The 20625-nt window shown below is 45.7% G+C and overlaps 1 protein-coding gene across 1 annotated transcript in view; it reads left to right on the forward strand.

Moving 5' to 3' along the window:
• LOC148108099 (focal adhesion kinase 1-like) overlaps positions 1-20625 on the forward strand; it is a 49700-nt gene that overhangs the window by 2203 nt on the left and 26872 nt on the right. Inside the window, exon 3 of the mRNA XM_087853900.1 lies at positions 2543-2640. The gene's annotated coding sequence lies outside the window, so the exon portion shown is untranslated. The remainder of the gene's footprint in view (positions 1-2542; positions 2641-20625) is intronic.

The raw sequence follows: 20625 nt of genomic DNA on the forward strand, positions 1-20625 counted from the left end.
CTTCACTGACTTCTTCCTTTTGGTGGCGTTAATTACTTTAAAAAGATAGTACAGTGTTTTTGGACAAGTTGAAGACAGCCTTCAGCATGCCCTCCTCTTGAGCAACACTGCTCCGGCTTGGACTTGTTTCCCTCTCTCCTGGTACACAGCCACCATTCTGGAATCTCCCTTCATCGTCGTCCTGGGGATTCCCTTATCCCTTCTAATGGAAGCTCATGCCTTGCTCATTTTTTGTTGATGCTCGTGTTTTGGTGGAAGACTTTCTCCAGGGGCTTTCTGACATAGGATGCTTAGGAGGCAAACCTTTTGGGACCATGCATGATTGAAACTTGATTGATGGTTTCGCTGGGTATAGAGTTCTGTATTAGAATTCATTTTTGTTCATAAATTCAAAGATTGCTCCATTGCCTTCTTGTTTTCATGTTACTGTTTTAGAATTCAGAAGCTATTCTCATTTTTCCTTTGTATGTAACTTGTTTCCCCTCCCATCTTTAGACGCTTGTAGGAGTTTTACAATTTGTCCAAGTCTTTTGAAATATCGTGATGGTGTACCTTGTGTGGTCGGTTTTCATCCACTGTGCTGCATATTCAGCGGGTCCCTTCATTCTGGTACCTGGGAGTTTTTAGTTCTGGGAATACTCTTTGGCATTACTGTGCTGAGGTTTTCTCTCTTGCTTTTCCTTATTTTGTTTTTCTGGAAGTCTTATTATCCGGAACTTGGCTGTCCTGGGCAAAGGTTGTAATTATCTTAATACCCTTTTCTTCTTCTTCTTCCTTCCTTTGCTCCTCCTTTTCTGCCTTTTTTTGGGGGGGGGGTGTCTCTTTATTCTCTGTTCAGGGAGATGACTTCAGTTTGACTTAACCTTTTCTTTAGTTTATTATTTCTGATTTCAGAAAGGTTCTTTAGATTTCCAAGAGCTCTTTTTCTATTTTTCTAGAAGAACATCCTGTTTTTCTTTGTTGATTGCAGTGTTGTCTTACCTCTATATTATTGATAGTTTGTATAGTCTCTGTTTCTTTTAGGTTGTTTCCTTCCTTCTCCTGTCTGACGTGGTGGGGCCCTTTGACTTTTACATCAGGGTATTCTGGGTGGGCCATGTGTTGGGGGTCCCCAGGGTTAGTATCTTTAGATCTGTCTTTTGGAGCTGATCAGATTCCCCAGAAATATTCTCCAGTCTCTTTCCGGCACAATTCTGACTTCAGAATCTGGAAGCCAGCAGTGTGCGTGTGTGGTCTGTTGTAGGAGAGCTGGAGAATTCACTGTTCACTGTATATACAGTCATTAAGTCCAGCTCTGTTCAGTGCAGCTGGGCAGGGTGACTTCAGTCCATAGATGCCTCTACTTTTCCGGGGAATGCCCCCTCCCATCTTCTTTCAGAGTGAGGGGGTGTCACGTTGTGCCTGGCGTTGAGGTTCTGGTTTCAGCTTCCATGGCCTTCCCCGGCTCCTCTGTATTTGGGGCTATGCCTTCTTTATCCCTGTTCTGTCTACACTGCTGCTGCCACTTCTGGTCTTCTAGGACACTGCTGTGCAAGTGTAAGTGGTTTCCGTGTGTTCCACTGCTGAATTAGGACCTGGCTTTCTTGGGCCTGCTGCCTCATTTACTCTACTTCAGTCTTTTATAGTTTCTGTCTCCTCCAGGTTTCTTCTTTTTACTTTTTTGTTTGGGTCTCAATCTTCCATGTTAGAAGATTTCCCCAGTACTTCAAAAATCTTGGCTTTTTTCTCCTTTCAGTTCTCCCTGTGCTGTTTCAAACATTTTTTAAAAAGATTTTATTTATTTACTTATTTGAGGGAGTGAGTGTATGCACAGGAGAGAGAGCAGAGAGCACAAACGGGGAGGGGCAGAGGAAGAGAGAGAAGCAGACTCCCTGTTGAGCAGGAAGCCTGACCTGGGGCTCCATCCCTGGACCCTGGGATCATGACCTGAGCTGAAGGCAGATGCTTAACAGACTGAGCCACCCAGGCGCCCCTGTTTAGAACATTTTTAAAAAATATCTCTTTAGTATAGTTTTGATGGAAGGCAGTGGAACAGATGTCTATACTCTGTCATTGTATCGTGCACTTATTAGCCAACCACACCCTGTTAATTTATGATTTTTGATATGTTTGAATAGTTTCCAGTTGCTACACATGTATTTCTTTTCTTTTTTTTTTTTTTTTTTTAAGATTTTATTTATTTATTTGACAGAGAGAGATACCAGTGAGAGAGGAGACACAGGCAGGGGGAGTGGGAGAGGAAGAAGCAGGCTCCCAGCGTAGGAGCCTGAGGTGGGGCTCGATCCCAGGACTCTGGGATCACGCCCTGAGCCGAAGGCACACGCTTAACGACTGAGCCACCCAGGCGCTCCTTCCTGTGTGTTTCTTAAGTAGAAATAGGTTTGAAGACAGGGACGTGGTGCCCTCTTCTCACCCCTCATCCCAGGCATTGCCCAGTAGGCTTGCGTGGGAGGTGATGGAACTGGCTGAGGGGTGAGTTCAGTAGAGCTTCAAGAAGTGAAAGGAAGGGGGTTTTAATGCGCATGTTGTCTCTCCTTGTCAGGTTCTCTGAGGACTATGGAAAGAGGAAAGAGAAACCGGGAGCATTACCTTTAAACCCACGTTTGATTTCTTCACAGAGTTATCGTGGCCTTCAGAACTGTGAGTATAATTCTCTTGCTACATTTGTGTTTTGGTTTTTCCTTTTGTTTTGATTTTTCTTTCATCTGTCTTAAGGTTTCTTTGACGTATACTAGAAACAAATAAAAGCTAGTTGATTTTGCAGAGTAGGTGAGGGAAGAAATATTAGTTGTTTAGTGCCTTTTATGTGTGGAGAGAGGCAGGCAGGATGACAGTGCTGTCCCTGATAGTTGTGACAGTAGCAGCATGTGCCCTAGAAGAGTGCCCCAACAGGGTCAGCCCTGGGCCATCCAGCTCCTCAGTGAGTCTCTGGCAGTAATCCCCTGAATGAGGCTACCCTTCGCCCCTGTTTCACATTTGCATAACTGAAACAGAGGTTAAAGGTTACTAAGTTAGTAAAAAGCAAAGCTGGGATTCAGACTCAGTCTGGCTTTGGAGCCTGTGCTTTTTACTCGTGTTTTATTCTTACGGGCTCTGGATTCAGATGTTGGCTTGGCTGCTTACTTACTAACTCTTCACTAACTACCGAAACCTAGCTTTCTCTCCATGCGAACTCTTCACTGACTACTTAAACCTAGCTCTTTCCTCTGACAAAGGGTGCTCTCCCAGGGTTGTGGTGGATGCCGTAAGAAATGTGAAATGTGCTCAGCTTTCACAAATGTTAGCAATTGCTATTCGGTGGCAGTTCCCCCACTTTAATGAGAGGAAAACTAAGCCCCAGAGATTGGGTTATTTGTGATTTGTTCATTTGTAACCTTGGCACTTGTGCTGCACTCCACAGTTGGGAGGTTATAGAATTGAGATTCTATTCTAGTTTGTCTTATTTCCAAAGACTGCTCTTTCTGGTAGGCCTAGTGGTAAATCGAGGACAGATCGTTGATAGAAGATTCATCAATCTGTCTTGTGGTATTAGCATTGGTAAGATTTTAGCAATACATTGCTTTGGTGTAAAAGCCCCATAAACTTAGACTTCATGGATTCAGAATTCAGAATCATTATAATTACGTTGAATTTGACTTTGGTAAGTGTCTTTGTCTTAGATGTCCAAGGGGCAGAACCCTGGATTGTTTTTCCATTTCCTTCTGGGGGTCAGTTCACTTTCCTCCTTTGTTCTCCTTTCTCCTCCAAACCCACTTTTGTTTCTGCCAGGATTAGGTATTAGGGAAGGGAAGGAAAATTGTGTCACGAAGTTTCAGTTTCCAAGTAAGGCCTGGAAGTCTTGCTCCTTTTCTCTGATTCCTTCTACCCTTTCTTGGCTACGAGAGGCACCTGTTCTGTGTGCTGTGCCAGGTGTGACTCTGCTGTCTTTTGGAGAAGGCCATGCCCAGCTGTTTACATCCCTTGTCTCCTCCCCACCCTCCCTGCACATTTCGATGTTTCTTCCTGTAACAGTGGGCTATATTTATTGGGTACAAGTCTGTTTCTGCATCTTTAAGGGCAAAGATTTTGTTATTTTGTTTCTGCATGTTTTCTGCTTGACCCATGGGTAGTTTTCACTAAATGCTGGATGAAGTAGTGTTTAATGCTTGCCACAAAATAAGTTCTCTTTTCTTAGTGGATCCAAACAAGAGGGAGAATATCAAGTATAACTTTTCATCAGCATTAGCTATTAAAAATCGTTCGTCATGGTAGAGCCCAAGACAGTTTCATATTTAGCAGAAATTACACAAAATTTTTCTTCTTAATGTGATGTGCAGCAGAACGAAGGCCTGACAGGGAACTAAGAGCCCATTCTTGGCTCACTGGAACTTTGAGCACCGGGATATAATCTGCTGCTTCTAGTTTGGCCCTCCCCTCCCCTCCACCCCTGTTTGAAAATATGTAAACCCAGGAAAAATACCTTATAACCAGTGTTTCTATAATTGTTTCCCCCAATTCTGGACAACTGGTGAGGCCACACGAGTAAGCCTGGCTTTGTACAGCATCGACTTAATGGTGTTCCTCTGAGATCCGGGTCCCTTGATGTACCTGAGTGCCCTGGTCCACTTAAGCCCCTGCAGGATGGATCAGGTTCTTGGTTCCTGATTTGTTTTGGGGTGTTGCATTCTTAAGGCAGAACTTGGGATGGAGGTGTTTTACAATCAGAATTCTAGGAAAGCAAAGCAAAGTTTTGGAGGAGTTGAATTGCTGAAATATGTATGGAGATTATTTTCAGGGTTAATGGGGTGTGGGGAGGCAGTAGACAGAAAGGAAGGTTGCCCGGAGACCCATCTGAAACCCCCCATTTGGTGAATAAAGATAGGTTATTTAGCGTCAGGGCAGCTGAGAGCAATCGACATAGATTGAACTGTGAGGTTCTGGGGCTGTTTGTCCCAACAAAGAGTCGCTAGGGTAAGGTGGTGCTGGCTGTCGGCTCCGGAGGGCAGCTGTCCCTCCCTCAGTGTTGAGCCCTGAGATTCGGCTGTGGTGTGAAAGGCTAGTGTGTTGGGAATAGACACTGGTGGTGGGGGTTGGAGGGTGGGGGAGAGTAGAGGACAACCAGGAGATTGTCGGCACGCTGTTCAGGGAACCAGGTGAGCGGCAGCGGAGGCTGGGATTGGAGCAGGAAAACTGGAGGTGGTGAGAAGCAGTTGGGCCTTGGATGTATTTCAAAGGTAGAACCAGTAGGATTTGCTGACAGATTGGATAAGGCATGTGAGGACAAAGGGGAGGAGTTGAGTTGTCTAGAAGGCTCTTGGCCTGGGCAACTAGATGGGGGGAAGGCTGTGGGTGGAACTTGGTTTAGAGGGGCAGATGGGGAGCTCACTGTAGGCGTTTTAAGTTTGTGATTCTGTTAGGGATCCAAGTAGAGATGTCATGTAGGCAGTTGTAAATAGGCATTTGGTGCTTGGAAGAGAAGTCTGAGCTGGAAGTGGCCATGAAAACGCAGTGACGGTCTGTGGTCACCGAGGGAGTGAGCACAGAGAAGACAAGCAAGCCTGAGCCTCGGGTCACTCTGCCATCGAGTGCTCAAGGACGAACATGAGCAGTGTTTGCACAGAGGAGGTGTGAAGAAGACCACAAGCACTGGCACCATGGGAAGAAGGGAAGAAGTGTCCAGGAGGAGGATGTGATCAACTCTCCGAAGTGTCAGGAAAGGTCATGATGAGGACTGAGGTTGGGCCTTCGGGTTTGGTGACTTGGAGGACACTCTGGCAAGTGCTCGGCGCAGTGTGGGGTCGTGGTCAGAATGAAAGCCCGCCTGGACGGTGGTGTGAAGGGGGAGAGGGTAGTGAGACAGATTGCATCTGGGTGACTTAGGTCCAGGGTGTACGGTCATCCTCACACTTACTCACCTTCTGGGTGCTGAGCAACGCAGCCGGGTCCCTGAGGTCCGTGGTGGTGTCTTCATGTCACGGGCGGGGAAAGGTCAGGTTCAGAGCTTACAGTAGCTTTCTCAAGAGTACGGAGCCGGCAGGCTGACGCCAGGTCTCAGGCCATGCACGCTGTCCTCAGCTGCCCTGCGTCCTGAGGGTGGAGAGACACTGTTGAAGGGGGAAAGGGGGTAGCGTGGTTGAAAAGTTGTAGGAAAACGCTTATGTCCTGCTGGAAGTGCTTCTGTTAGAGATTCTGTTTCTTTTTCTTACTTAGAAATTTCACTTCTATCAGAGGGTGGTACGTGCATGTGTTCAAAAGTAAAACAGTGTTGAATGGTTCATGCAGAACCCAGCGGGCTCCTGTCCTGCCTCCACCATCCGCCTCCCAGAGCTGCCTGGAATCCTGCTTATCTGTTTTTTGTAGCATTTCCGTCCATGGTTCCCAGCAATATCTATGTAGAGGCAGGGCCATCGATGCGTCACTTTTAGGAAAAGTTACATTTTGAACTCCCATCTTCCCCCACATAGTTGTAGCACAATTTTTGTTTAGAACCATAATTTGGCGAATTGTTTTGACTTTGTTAATGTTGCTCACTATTGAGCTGGTTAATGTAGCATGATTATATTCCCTTTTAATTCAACTTTTTGTTTTCCTGTTTTCTTGAGCTTAACAGTTGCCACTTTTTTTTTTTTCTGTTTGCTTGATATTCTTAAGAGTTCTCACTCTCTCTGACAGTAGGGCCTCTTAATAAAATTTGCCATCTGCTCATGTGTATTCCTTCTGTCTTCACCCCCAGGGACATCTGTTTTCTTGCGTGCTGGACAGGTTACTCTCCCATGGTAGCAGGGTTGAGGTGCGTAGGGCAGATCCTGCAGGAGCAGGCGAGACCAGGTAGAGAATCGTGATGGGGAAGACAGTGATGGGGAGCTCAGAGGGAGGGGGACGGTGTCCTCCTGAGAGAGCAGGTCCGGGCATGGTGAGTGGGGCTCGCGGTAGTTGGGGAAGGGCATTCTGGGTGGAGAAGGTGAGAAAAAGCAGAGCGGGAAGAGATCGTTTACTTTTTGTTAACCTACAAAGACTATATTGTGGCGCCTCGCTAGGTGGTACATGTTAACTTAGTTACTGACTCTTCCTTTAAGACCTTTAAATAGATTTCCATGGAAAATGTGACATTCAGATCGTTAAACATCTGTCATAAATTTTTTATTTTTTGAAAGATTTTATTTTTTAAGTAATCTGTACACCCAATGTGGGGCTCAAACTTACAACCCCGAGGTCAAGAGTCGTACACTCTACTGACTGAGCCAGCCAGGGTCCCCCGTCATAAATTTTAATATTTTCTTAAAACCTGAGCATAGAATATATCATGACACTTAAATCCAAGACATCATCTTAAACTGTTGTTTCCATGTATTTGTTCATGGAAAAATCTTTATGGATATCCCGTCACTGAGGCGGCCCAGTCAGTCATCGTGCCGGGGTGCGAGTTGTAGATTGGTGGTTGAGTCTCTTCCTATAGCAGCACACACCGCATTCTAGCTCTCTCAACAGATGGGCCTCGGTTGGGCTCCCAGGGCCTGATCGCTTCCCTGAGAATTAATCTCTTTGGGCCTCTGCCACTCCTCTGGGATCGTGGCCATCCGGTCTGACAGCTTAAGTTGCTAATTGACTTGTGGGGAAGACAGATTAAAAATACATTAATATGTGAGCGTGTGAATTTATTTTATAATTGTATTTATGTAAATAATCTGGACATCTATACGTTTACAGTAAAAGGTGTTAAATGCTTTCCAGAAGAGTGATGAAGTTTTATGAGTGCCCAGCATGAGGGAACAGCTCGTGGTGCCTGGCACACAGTAGCCCCTCAGTGAGAATGAATGCTGAGCTCCAGTCTGTCCCCCGCTTGCCCTGATGCCAGCGATGTTGTGAGACACTGCCTCCTCTGCACGGGCCTTGCCCTCAGCTCGGCTCTGATGGGCTCCAGCCTCAGCACTGCCGGCTGGTGCCTCTTCATGCCACCCCCCCCCCCCCCCCGTTATGCTTTTGTTTCTCCTTTTCTGCTTGGAACATTCATTCTTTTTAAAGGGGAAACTTTGAGGGTTCTGCCCTAGGGCATGGCTGTGTGTGTGTGTGTGTGTCTGCCTGTCTCCCTCTCTCTCATTTGGACCACAGGGCTGGGCTTTGGCATCTTTGTGCATCAGCTCTGCACACACAGGCTTAGCTGGTAACTCATTCAACTTTCTTTATTTGCTTGTCTCACTTCCTTGGTTGTCAGTTCTCGTGGGCCAGGTTCTAACGTTACTGCTTTTTGAATCCATGTGATCTGACATGTTATCAGCACTCAGTGATTGTTGAGTGAAAAAAATCCCGAATTGTTGAAATCTGGGGCATTTTTCTAAAGGAGGTGCTGTTTCATGCCGGTGGAGACGGTGGGGAGAGACTTCCATACTGTAGGAATTCTGGGGGCAAAGGCACTGGGAAATGAACTTGTGTGTGGAGTGTTTAGGCAAACATGGGCTTTCCTGCTGATTATAGTTGGAGGCTGCGTTAAGGTTCGTGGAGAGAGGTGAGTAGGGAAGGCTTGCTCCTCCGCCCACTGTCTCTAAGGGGTGAGGGCGGGGCTCTTGTAAGCCTTTACCCTGCCCCTAAAGATCTGTGCTCCCCAGGTGTGGTTCCAGCCTTTTTGTCTTATCCCTGTCCACCCACTTGACACTGTTCTCTCTTTTCCTGGGAGGCTCACCCACCATTTTGGCTTTGCACACCTTATCTACCTCTGTCCCCCGCTGCCTGGTCACCAGTGCCTTTCCCCTCTACCTGGGGACACCCTGGAAACCACCAAGCCATTCTAGCTTAGATTCCTAGTATGTGCTCCTTTCCTTGTCAATCTGAATTGTTGGTAAGCGTCAGTGAAATGTGCTTGCGCCCCCAGCATGTGGTAGGTGTACAGAAGAGGGGAGTTCGTGTTAAGTAGGCCTTTCTGGTGCTGCAGAGGCGGGCTGGGCTAGGGGACTGAACACATGGTGCAGGGTGGAGCACCGCAGTAGGGCAGTGCTTGGACAGAGACGGGAGCACAGCCTGGCCAGTGTGTTCTCCGTGAAGGGCTCACCTTTGCTTCTGAGATCTTAACCGAGAGAGTACAGTGAGCCCCCTTTCAGCCCTAGTTTGAATATTATTAACATCAACTTCCTCATGCACAGAAATAATATGGTGGGTATTATAATTTGTCTCTCAGATTGTTTCACTTTCCTCATTGTGTTTGGAGAAGAAGCCGCTGGTTTCCCCGTGTTCTTTTCATGTGCAGTTTTAGAGCTTTTCGTTTCACGTAGGACCTTTCGTTTCACGTAGCGCGCGCCAGGAAATGTGTGCACCAGCTGATGCTTTATCGCAGGCTTCCGTCCGTCTGTCATGGCCCCCGCCCCCAGTCTCCTGGTTGAGCAGTAATTATATGAACCCGTAGAGTGTGTCGTCCCCCCGATCACCCTCCTCCCGGCACCACTGTCCCCATCTGTCCCGGCGCCCGCTCCTGCTCGCCCTTCTCACCAGCCGGCACACTCTGGGGTCTACTTGTTTGCACTGTTTGCTGTCCTGCAGTGAAATGCACCGCCCCCCACCAGGCAAGGAACTGCTCATTCCAGATTAATGCTGCACCCCCAGGGCCTCACACTACTAGACTCCTGTAGTGAGCCGATGAGTAGATTGATGGATTTAGTCACCTTGTCTGCTTGCAGAGACAGAGGTTCAGATCACTAGAGGCAGATGAGAAGGGTCATGGAGGTTTTTGTGAAAATTAAAAAACTTCTTTGTAGTGCCTGAATGGTTAGTGACACTGAGTTTTTAAAGCAGTTTTCACAAATCTTTCCTTTCAAATTCATCTGTAATTGTTCAAACTATTAGGAATTTATTGTAAATCTAACAGTTTTCTGTATTTCATAACTTTATCTGTTTTCAGTTAAAGAGAAAAATCCATTTTGAAACAATTATCACTGAGTGGTTTTGTTTTGCCTTTGAGTAATATTTGTATAAATGGTAGTGTGATTGACTAGCTCCCGGAGCGGAGGTTTATATGCCCGTCTACATTATCTTCTTTACCTTCTTCAGATGATACACATCTGCATTTCTATACCTTTCTTCCTGAAAAGTTGTAGAAAATGAGTCCTATTCTAAATGTTGTATAGGAGTTTGATGTTGAAAACCAAGCAGTGGTGGTAAGTTTTTCCTTTGAGCGTGAAGACCAGCGTGCCGTTGGCTTCTTTCCTGTGCTCTGACGCTCCGGTGTGTGTGTCCGTGTCGCCCTCTGCGCACAGTCTGCGGCGGAGTCGTTGGTCAGGGGGCGGTGCTTTGCCAGTGACAGCAGCTTCCGGAGCTGACAGACTTCGGGTTCCCTTCTGTTTCACCTGGGGCCCTGTCACATCTGTGCATCGATTTGGGCGAACTGGCCTGTGAACAATAGTGTGACTTCTGGTCAACCTGTCCAGGTAGCGAGGTCTGTGAGCTCCCTCAGTTGTGTGCGGTACGTCTCAGTTTGGAGGGCTTCGTGCTGTTCCAACGCTGTTGTAAGGGGCAGCGCTTGGCTTATGTGTGGCAGTGGTTCACCTTGTTCGTTTATCTCGTGGCCTTAATATAAATTCACTTATTGGTTCTGGTGGTTTACTGGAGCAAGTAGAAAATCCAAAGAAATCTATGCTCGTGTAATCTGAAAATAACCTTTTCTGTCCAATCTTTATGTCTTTTATTTCTCTGTCTTGCCCTCTCGCCTTGACCAGCACCTTCATTACAGTGTTCTTGTCATGTGCTGGCCTCAGGGAGCAAGTTCTCAGTGTCGAGTAGGGTTCAGTCCTCGTTTTGTCTTTGTTTTGGTAGAGGTCCTCCGCTGAATGTAAAAATTTTCCTTTTAACTCCTGGTTTTCTGAGAGGTGTTGTGTTTTTGTTTTTGTTTTTAAATCGTGAGAAGGTGTTGCATTTTGTCAAGTGCTTTTTCGGTGTGTATTGAATTGCTTGTAGAAATTTTCTGTTTTATAAAATAATGGGTGAATTACATTTCGATTGTTGAATCAGCCTTGCATTTCTGAGGTAAATCCCACTTGATCATGTTGTATTATCCTTTTATATATTGTTAGATCGATAGGCAATATTTTGTTTAGGAAATCTGTATCTATTTGCATGGGGGTATCAATCTGTCATTTTTTTTCTTGTGACCTTTTTGTGGTGCTCTCATTTCAAGTACCGCCATTCTCATAGAACAAGCTGGGACGTGTCCCCTTACGTTTCCGTTTGCATGACCAGTGTATGTAAAGTTAGGGACACTAATCTCTCGTGGCAGTACTGGGAGTCTTAGTCCCATTTGGTGGCGAGGTACTAGTCACAAAGGGCTGTAAAGCAGCAACAGGAATGTGTTATGTCTTGTGTAGTTGTATTCCAGGGATGGGGATGCACACACGCATGTATGTGTGTGCTCATGTAGAAAGCCGTGGAGCTCTGCGCTCGGGATTTGTGCATCTCACACGTTAGGCTCCAGTCCGGACTAGCAGAATTGGACCGTGTGTGCAGCCCCCACGCAGCGATGCAGCTCTGGAGGTCTGGCATTGTGCTCAGTTTGGAAAGGGAAGATCAGACGCATCAACACGGTATCTTAAGCCAGGTTACTAAAGCCCGGGGAAAAGACTATATATAAAATCTGAGATACGAGATTTTAAATGCTTAAAAATACCCTAATATTACACGTGTAATAAAGTGGTACAGCATTAAAGGAATTTGTTAGAAAAAAATGCAGACAAAAACTTATAACAGAAAAGGAAACCATTTCCTAGAACCAGGGAGCAAGGAGAAGAATTGAGGCTTGAATGTTGAGGAAGGGGGCCGAGAGCCGCTGGGCAGGGATTCAGGGGATGGAGGGCGGCTCCTGCAGAGTCGGACTGGAGCGGGTGCCAGAGAGGCCCAGTGCTTCCTTCTGTGTGGCTCTGCTGCTGGGAACATCTGATGAGCTTCCGTCAGTGGCTGATGCTGCAGGTGGAAACATTTCAGACCGGAGCTGTGTTTACACCCCCATCGCTTATACTGTAATGTCTCTGTGCGGTGCTGTGAGAGGTGTCAGGATGTTGACGGAAGAAAGAGCTCTGCAGCAGTCACTTCCACAGGGAGGGTTCCCCTGATTTTCGGACACCTTGCTTTTCAGACTGTAGGTGGTTTCAGTGACCTGCAGATTTTATTTGGATTGCAGCTTGAGACTTTTTCACACAGTCTTGTTTAATGTTATGTAATGAGTTTAGGGGACGTGAATATAAACTTTCCTTATATTTATGTTGGCCAGAAAAATGTTGTATTGAAAGATATACGTAGTCTGTCTTATATTAAAAGCAAACAAACAAAAACCAAGGAAAAAACTTAGGACCTTGTTAAGCAGGATGAGGCCGTATGTTGTATTTCCCCCAAGGTCTGTTTTGTTAACCATTTAAAATTTTTTTAAGAGAAACAAAATACTTCCAGAATATCATATACTAACTTTACTTTTCTACTGTGAAAATCTTACCTATTGTAAAGTTGACAGAATCATTGAGAAGATAATATCAGACTGTCGGGTATTCTGTTTGTTTTAACTTTTATGTAAGATCATGATGGAATGGTGTACTGCTGGTATATTTTCAGTTTAGGAAAATGCATATTGTCTTTTTATAGGGCAAGGTTTAGCGGAAAATTCTATGGAACACTTGTGCTTCATTTGGTCATTGGGTTTAATTACAGATTTCAAACATACCAGATAGTATCATAGTGGGAATGATAGTCTGTTGTTTTCTTTTTTTGACAAGGATTCATAAAGCTTTGAAGTGTGGCAGGAAAGATGCTTTTTAGGGCTATGATGGGACTTTTGAAGTATTAATTAAATGGGGGGGGGCCTTTTAGGCTTTCCATTTTGAAAACAATCTTAGCATTTCCCTTTCATCGGCCTAGAGAATTCAGGTTATCCCTCCTAAGCACTGCTGCCGCGGATTGGATGCTGACATTGTCTCTAATATATCTTGGTAATAAGCACTCTACCTTCATTATCTCCTCTAGGATGGTGGGTGTTACTGCTTGTGCTCTGCAGACAAGGAGCCTCTAATAATTTAAGAGTCACTTGTTGGGAGCGGGGGAGGCAGGTATAGTCTTTAACATTAGTAACACGCACTGCTTCTCAGTCGGGATCTTGCTCGGACGTCACGGCCTGTGGAACCGTCACTGAGACTTGTCTCTTCGGTAGAATTCACAGCCTTCTTCAGTTATAGGCTCAGGGACTAGATTGGGCTCATTCTTTTAAAGGTTTATTTGTGTGATTTAGGTGAAGTTTTAGGTGTCCTATAATCTCTAGGGTGTCTTGCCCATAGAAAGTAAATGGATGGCTCAAGGTAGAGATGCTTTAATAGTCTTGATAATCCAAGGGATGTGCCTACCTAACCACTGAAAGTCGTCAAAGCCATAATAGTTGAAATGCTATTGTAGTACATTATTTTCCCCATTGTAGGTTGTTAACAGTTTTACTATGGAAATTGCATTCTTTTTTTTTTTTTAAGATTTTATTTATTTATTCGACAGAGATAGAGACAGCCAGCGAGAGAGGGAACACAAGCAGGGGGAGCGGGAGAGGAAGAAGCAGGCTCATAGCAGAGGAGCCTGATGTGGGGCTCGATCCCATAATGCCGGGATCACGCCCTGAGCCGAAGGCAGACGCTTAACTTAACGCTGTGCCACGCAGGCGCCCCTGGAAATTGCATTCTTGCACTCAAAATTGGGGATTAAGTGAAGTTAGCCACGCTTTCTTTCTCTTTGGCTCCCAGAATCCTGTCAGGAGTCTTTTACCTGATCCTAGCAGGAGATGGAAACGTTCTTTCATAAGGAGACTGGTCCAAGAGAAAAGGCAGACTAACGTTCTGGGGTCTCTAGCCAAGCAGCTGATTCTCTGCTCAGTGCAGAGATCATCAGGTCGCCCGCATGTACAGGGCTCCTCGACAAGCAGGTGTTTAAAGACAGCCTCTGCAGCACAGCAAGAAGAAACAAGTGGGACAACACCAAACTAAAAATTTCTGTGCAGCAAAGGAAACCATCAACCAAAGGGCAAGAAAAGGGCAGCCTGAAGAATGGGAGAAAATATTTGTAAATCATATATCTAATAAAGGACTAATATTTAAAATATATAAGCAACTCATACAACTCGATACCAAAAAAAAAAGTGTTGAAAAAAATGGGCAGAGGATCTGAGTAGACATTTCTCCAAAGAGGACATCCGGATGGCCAACAGATACGTGAAAATATGCCCAGCATCATTCATCGTCAGGGAAATGCGAATCAAAACGACCGTGAGGTATCACCTCACAGCTGTCAGAATGGCTGTGATCACGAGACGAGAATAACAAGTGTTGCTGAGGATGTGGAGAGAAAGGAGCCCTCATGCACTGCTGGTGGGAATACAAACTGGTGCAGCCCCTGTGGAGACAGTATGGAAGTTCCTCAAGAAATTAAAAGTAGAATTAACCATATGATCCAGCTGTTTCACTATGAGGTATTTATCCAAAGAAAGTGAAAATACTAATTTGAACAGATATATGTGTACTACAGGATTATTTCCAATAGCCAAGACATGGAAGCAACCCAAGTGTCCATTAATGAGTGAATAGGTGGAGAAGATTGTGTGTGCGTTCGTACACACACATATAAATACATACTGTGGAGTATTATTCCGCCATTAAAATGAAATCTTGCCATTTGCAAGAACATGGGATGGATTGTGAGGACATTATGCTACATGAAATAAGACTAATCTTTTAGAGAAAGACAAATACCTTGTGATCTCAGTAACGAGTGGAACCAAAAAAACCAAAACAAACGAACAAATAAAACTAGATACAGAGAAAAGAACGGTGGTTGCTCAAGGGGGGCTTGGAGGGGTGGGCGAAATGGGTGAGGGGGTCAAGAGGTACAGAATTCCAGTTATCAATAAGTTGTGGGGCTATAACGTACAGCATGCTCCCTGTAGTTGATAATATTGTAGTGTATACCTGAAAGATGCCGAGAGAGTAAATCTTAAAAACTCTTATCACAAGAAAAAAGTTCTTTTTTTGGGTGACTTTTTATGGTGACAAGTGGTAACTAGACTTGTTATGGTGATCATTTCATATTGTATACAAATGTCAAATCGTTACATGTACACCTAATACTAATATGTTGTATGCCAATTATATTTCGATAAAAAAAATAAAGACAGCCTTTGCTTTCAAAATGTGAAGCCAAAACAGAGAGAGAAAACAGTTTTGAGTAACAAAGAGGAAACCACAAGCAGAAAGAAGCTAAAAGAAGATAAAAAATTTAAATCTCAGTAGAACTGCATCCATGAAAGACCAACAGAATCCTTTTTTTTTTTCTTTTTAAGATTTATTTATTTATTTTGGGGGGGTTGGCAAAGGGAGAGGTGGGGAGAGTCCCAAGCAGACTCTGCTGCTGGGTGCAGAGCCTGACGCAGGGCTCGCTCCGACAGCCCTGAGATCACGACCTGAGCCAAAACCAAGAGTCAGATGCTTTAACCAGCTGCGTCACCCAGGCACCCCTAGAATTCTTTCAAAAAGTGCATTCAAAGAAGAGGAAAATTGAAAGCACCAAAGTAGACATAAACTCAGTAAGAGCAGTGGGAAATAATGTGGAAGATATCTCTCAGAACATGTGTAGGAAAGAAAAATGAGGGAGAAAAGAAAGCAAGTAGGATGAGTTGAGAAGGTCCAACATCCAAATAATAAGAGTTGTAGAAAGAGACAAAAGGATTAAATCATCAAAGATCTGATACAAGGACATTTTCTGGAAGCAAAGGGTAAGGGTTTCCAGATTGCAGGTTCCTGGATACTGAAGCCCCGTGGCTACCCCTTGGGCCTCTCCTCCTCCGCCCTTCCCATGGAAAGACAGCCTCCTTGCGGCCTTGCGGCACCTGTGCAGCTGTGACGTTCTAACTGTGGAAGGGGTGAGGTCTCTTCCTTTACAACTCTTCCTACTCTTGCCATTTTTTAGTAGTATTTATTACAGTTGTAATTAGTCACATGTGTGTATCTCCCTTGACTAGGCTGAGAGCTCTGCAGGGTAGGGTCATATATATATATCCACACATCTGTTCCAGTGCCTAGCCTAGTATTTGGTAAAGTAAGTATTTTCAACTTAACTAATCTAAGGGTGGTGTGGCACATTCATTTGCCCCTGGGGGACAGGCATGGCTGGATGACTACATGAAGCATTGTGGCCATGGAAAAGCAGGCAGTAGCAATACCATATCCAGCTGACCCTTGGCCCAGGACAGGGGTGTGTGGTAACAACATGATGGGCGAATACCTGTTGCCACTCCACTGTGTGTTGCCACGCAGGAGTGAGACCCGCCAGTGACAGTGTTTTCAAGAGAGGATGGGAATCCAGCAGCAGCAGGGCTTGGCAAGCAAGAGCCCAGTCTTGAGGTAGACTGCCTGGCTGTGAGGCTCATGTAGGAGGCATGTGGCCTTGGACGGGTCACTTCTCTCTGTTCCCACATGTGGAAAGTGGGGAAAAAGAAGGTCTTTTGCTTTGTTTTGTTTTTAAGATTTTATTTACTTATTTTGTCAGAGAGAGAACCCAAGCAGGGGGAGGGACAGGCAGAGGGAGAAGCAGGCTCCTTGCCGATGTGGGACTTGATCCCAGAACCCTGGATCATGACCTGAGCCGAAGGCAGACACTTAACTTACTGAGCCACCCAGGCGCCCCCCAAAATAAGGTTATTATGAGGATTAAATTATTTCATTTTTAAGTTCTTAGAACAGTCCTGGCATGGTAATGTTGCATCAACAATTACCTACAGAAACCTCTGGAAGCCCTGAGTCTAGATGCAAACCTTCCTGTCTCAGGAGCAGCTTTTACCATGATGAGGTCCAAGTCAGTCTTTGTGTAGTAGGGAAATTGCTCTTTTATTAGGCACAGCAGTTTAACTCCACATTGGGAGTCTTTGTCATTATGCTGTTTTGCTTTTGCAAAATGCTCGCCAAAGAACCTATGGAAATATTTTCCCAAAGGTAAATTTACATCTCTTTCTTAGGAGTACAAAGACTCTGTTATAGCTGTGAAATTATAGGGTTTTTTTGGAAGACTTCAAAGAGCCCCAGTCAGAATATCAGATGCCTCCCCCTTCAGCCCCCAGCCTGAGAGCAGATGGGGTCCACCAAGCCTTATTCCCTTTCCCAGAGTAAGCTTCCAGAAGTCCAGCTCCCTGCTCCCCACTCCTTGACTCCAGGCAGGAAGCATCTCCATTCGCATGAGTTCAGGCATGTGGGGCTGTATTGTTCCCAGTAACAAATACCAAACCGAAGTAACTCTTCTGTTTCTTGCTCATCCTCATTCCTCTGACAGTTTCTGCCCCTCTTGTGTTCTATATCTCCATGGAATGGTATCACTTTTCCACTCAGTTACCTGAGCAAGAAAAATGGTTGCTGACTTTCCTTTAATTGTATGTGGGCAATCTAGTCACTCCCTGTCCTCTTGATTTTTTTATAGCTCTCAAATCTTTCCACTTCTTGGGCCATAGTTAGTGCTGTCAGGATTATGACAGAAGCTTTCAGATTGGTCTGTATGGGCTTAATTGCTGCCCAGGTGCATATCCTAAGACCGTTCAGGCTCCCCACCTGCCTCTGGAGCTGGGCCTTGTCTAGCTTCTCTGCTGTTTGAATTAAAGCCGTGTTGACCTTTGCATTGACTCCCTGGATCACTAACATACACCTGCAGCCATGTCTTTTGTTGGGTGTAACTTTAGACGTACCCATTCTCAAGATCCCGGCTTGGAACTCATATTCTAGGAACTCGACCATGCCCCATGTCTGGGCGGTACCTGTTTTCCCGGCATCACCCCTAACACCATGTTCTTCATGTACTTGTCTGTGCTGGTCTTTCTTATAAGGGCCATAGGGGCAGGGGCTATTTCCTGTGTCCTGCTCTGTCCTGATGACCAGTCTGTCTCTTTCCTAGTATCAGTCTGTCCTGATACCCTGATGCCCAGGAAAGCACCTTATAGTCTACTATAATACGTTTTGGTTGGGGCGAGGGGATGAATGAGTAGGTGGGAAGTAAATAAATACAGTAAAGAAAATTAGAACGTTTCTTTGTTTTGATACAGGTACCTAATGTTGTGGCTCCCAGACAAAACTTGCATAGGGATCTCATGGTAGTTTTGTTGAAGTACAGATTCTTTTTTTTTTTTTTTTTTAAGATTTTATTTATTGGAGAGAGTAAGCGCACAAGCGAGAGCACGAGTAGAGGGGAGAGGCAGAAGCAGCCCGCCGAGCAGGGCACCTGACTCCAGGCTCGATCCCAGGACCCCGGGACCATGACCTGAGCCAAAGGCAGATGTTTCACCAACTGAGCCCCCCCCCCCGAGGCGTCTCTAAAGCACAGACTCTTCCTAAGTAGGTTTGTGGTAGGGCTCTTACAGCCTCTTGATGATAGGATGCCTGTGCTGCTAGTCCGTGGACCGTCCTCGGATTGGCGGGTGTCTAGTGCGGAAGGAAAGACAGACTGTGAGCCAGCACAGGGAGTCGCAGGGTCTGGGGCAAGTCGTGCAGCCGCTCACTGTCTTCGCCCCCAGATGAGGCTACTCCTGGGAGGTGCCGTGTGGGGTGGGGTTGCGGATCAGACCCTCAGACCGAGCACATCAGTTCCTGCTGCCTGGTGGGCAAGTGTTCATGACCAAATGAATCATTGGCATTGGCTTCCTCGTTGTGTATGTAGCACATTCTAGATCACATTGTCTTTGTATATGTTTTTATATTCAATCCGTGTGATAGTCCTGTGAAGTCACTGCTGTCCTGCTGTCAGCACACTGGTGTCCACAACTAGGTTAAATGTCCTGTTGGCATGTTAACCGCATGTCCGTGGAGCTGGATTTGAAGCCAGCCCAGACCTCTGTCTCAGCACTGTGATACCGTAGCCCCTCCTAACTTAATTTTTCACACTAAGTTCTGGAGTTAGTTTTAAGAGACTGAAATGTTAAGATGATGATCCAAGCCCATTAAAAACATTAATTTTTTCTTTGTGAACCACTGGACAGGACTATTTTAATGAACGAATGAATTCAAATACCCAAATGTTCAAGGGGAGTTCCATGGAGAATTTGGAACTTTTTCTCTGCACGACTTCTGGCAAATTCTAGTTGTCCTGACTCTCTGTTCTTCTTGAGCTCATCAGGCTCTGTTTGGGTTACCCTCCCTGCGCTGCTGTCCAGAAACTGCCCCCTGGCAGAGAGCCAGGTCTCACTCCATCTGTCCCCTCCTTCAGAGGTCATGGTGAGGTGCTGCGTGTGTCGGGGTAAAAGCAGCTGCTTCCCATGTTCTGTGCAGTTTTCTAGCTGCTTATTGAGGAGGGTGGTCCATCCAGACCCTGCTCCTCCCTCATTTTTATGTCTTCGTTTTTCTCTCCTGTGTTGGGAGGGTTAATGTGTACTTGTTAGGATTTGTATCGGGATTACATTAAGTGAGTAATGTATATAAAAAACTGCTTAGGTGGCTAGCACATTGGCAATATTCAGTAAAAGGCTTTTTGTTTTTTACCTTGTAATACTAGAGTCAATTTTGCCTTTTTTTTTTTTTAAGTAAACACTACCCCCGATGTGGGCCTTGAACTCACAACCCTGAGATCGAGTCTCATGCTCTACAGATTGAGCCAGCCAGGCGCCCCAAGTTTTTTCTTATTTAGTAGAGGCTGAGTATATACTGTGTTCGAGTACAGTGAGATTTTAGTCATGTATTCAGTGAACATCTGCAAAACCTGACCTGACCTGTTTCCAGTTGGTATATCTGTTGTGTGGCTTTCATGTGCCATGCACAGGGCCAGCAGAAGTCCCTGCCTTCTCTGCAGGTGGGTCCCCATGTCTGCATTCTCCCTTTTCAGCAAAATGCCATGAGTTCCTTGCGTGTCCTGCCTGCACCTCCTTTCTTTATAAGCTCTGTGGAACTCCCTCTCAGCAGGCATTTCCTCCCCCCATCACTGCACTGGGGTGCAGAGAGAGGTTATTCCTTTGACCAGGTCGTGCGTTTGGCACCTCCTTCCTTGACTTGGTCTCTCAGCCTCTCGGTTTACCTCTTAGCCCACTGGGTGCAGCTTCTTCGTTTCCTCTGGTAACAAGGAGCTTTCCCTGTCTGTCTCTAGACATCACAGAGGGCTAGGCGCTGTTGTCACACCTCTTTCAAGTTGGAAAGTGCTTTCAGGGGAACAGACATGACGCTTCAGCATCTGTAACCCTCCCAGGGCTCAGGGATCCAGTACAGGGCGCATTGCCTAGCAGGGCTCATCACAGGGGATCCAGGAGCCAAGCTTGAAGCATTACTAAGAACAGGAGGTAGCAAGGAAATGGGGGAAGCATGAGAGCCCTGTTAGGGAAGACTGCTCTGGAGTACGGCCGTGGAACATGGCGAGGAGAACGTGGGTGCTTGAAGCCGGTGTAGGCCAAGTGCTCACGCCAGTAGAGAAGAGGTTCCGGAGGAGCACCCTGCCCCCGGCTACAAGCGTGATTTTTCTGCTCTTTGAAGGCTTCGTATTGAGATAGTTTCTTTGTAAGGAAAGTGTTTGGATGCAGTATGCACAATGATAGATACAAGCTCAGAAATGTTGCAGTGCTGGAGGAATTAGTTAATGTACGTTTTCTGCATGGATTTTGAACGCCTGCATTAACTCAGTTTTATTTTACATTTT

Source organism: Ursus americanus, chromosome 22, assembly GCF_024610735.1.
Source record: "Ursus americanus isolate L20-20 chromosome 22, mUrsAme1.1.p, whole genome shotgun sequence".
NCBI lineage: Eukaryota > Metazoa > Chordata > Mammalia > Carnivora > Ursidae > Ursus > Ursus americanus.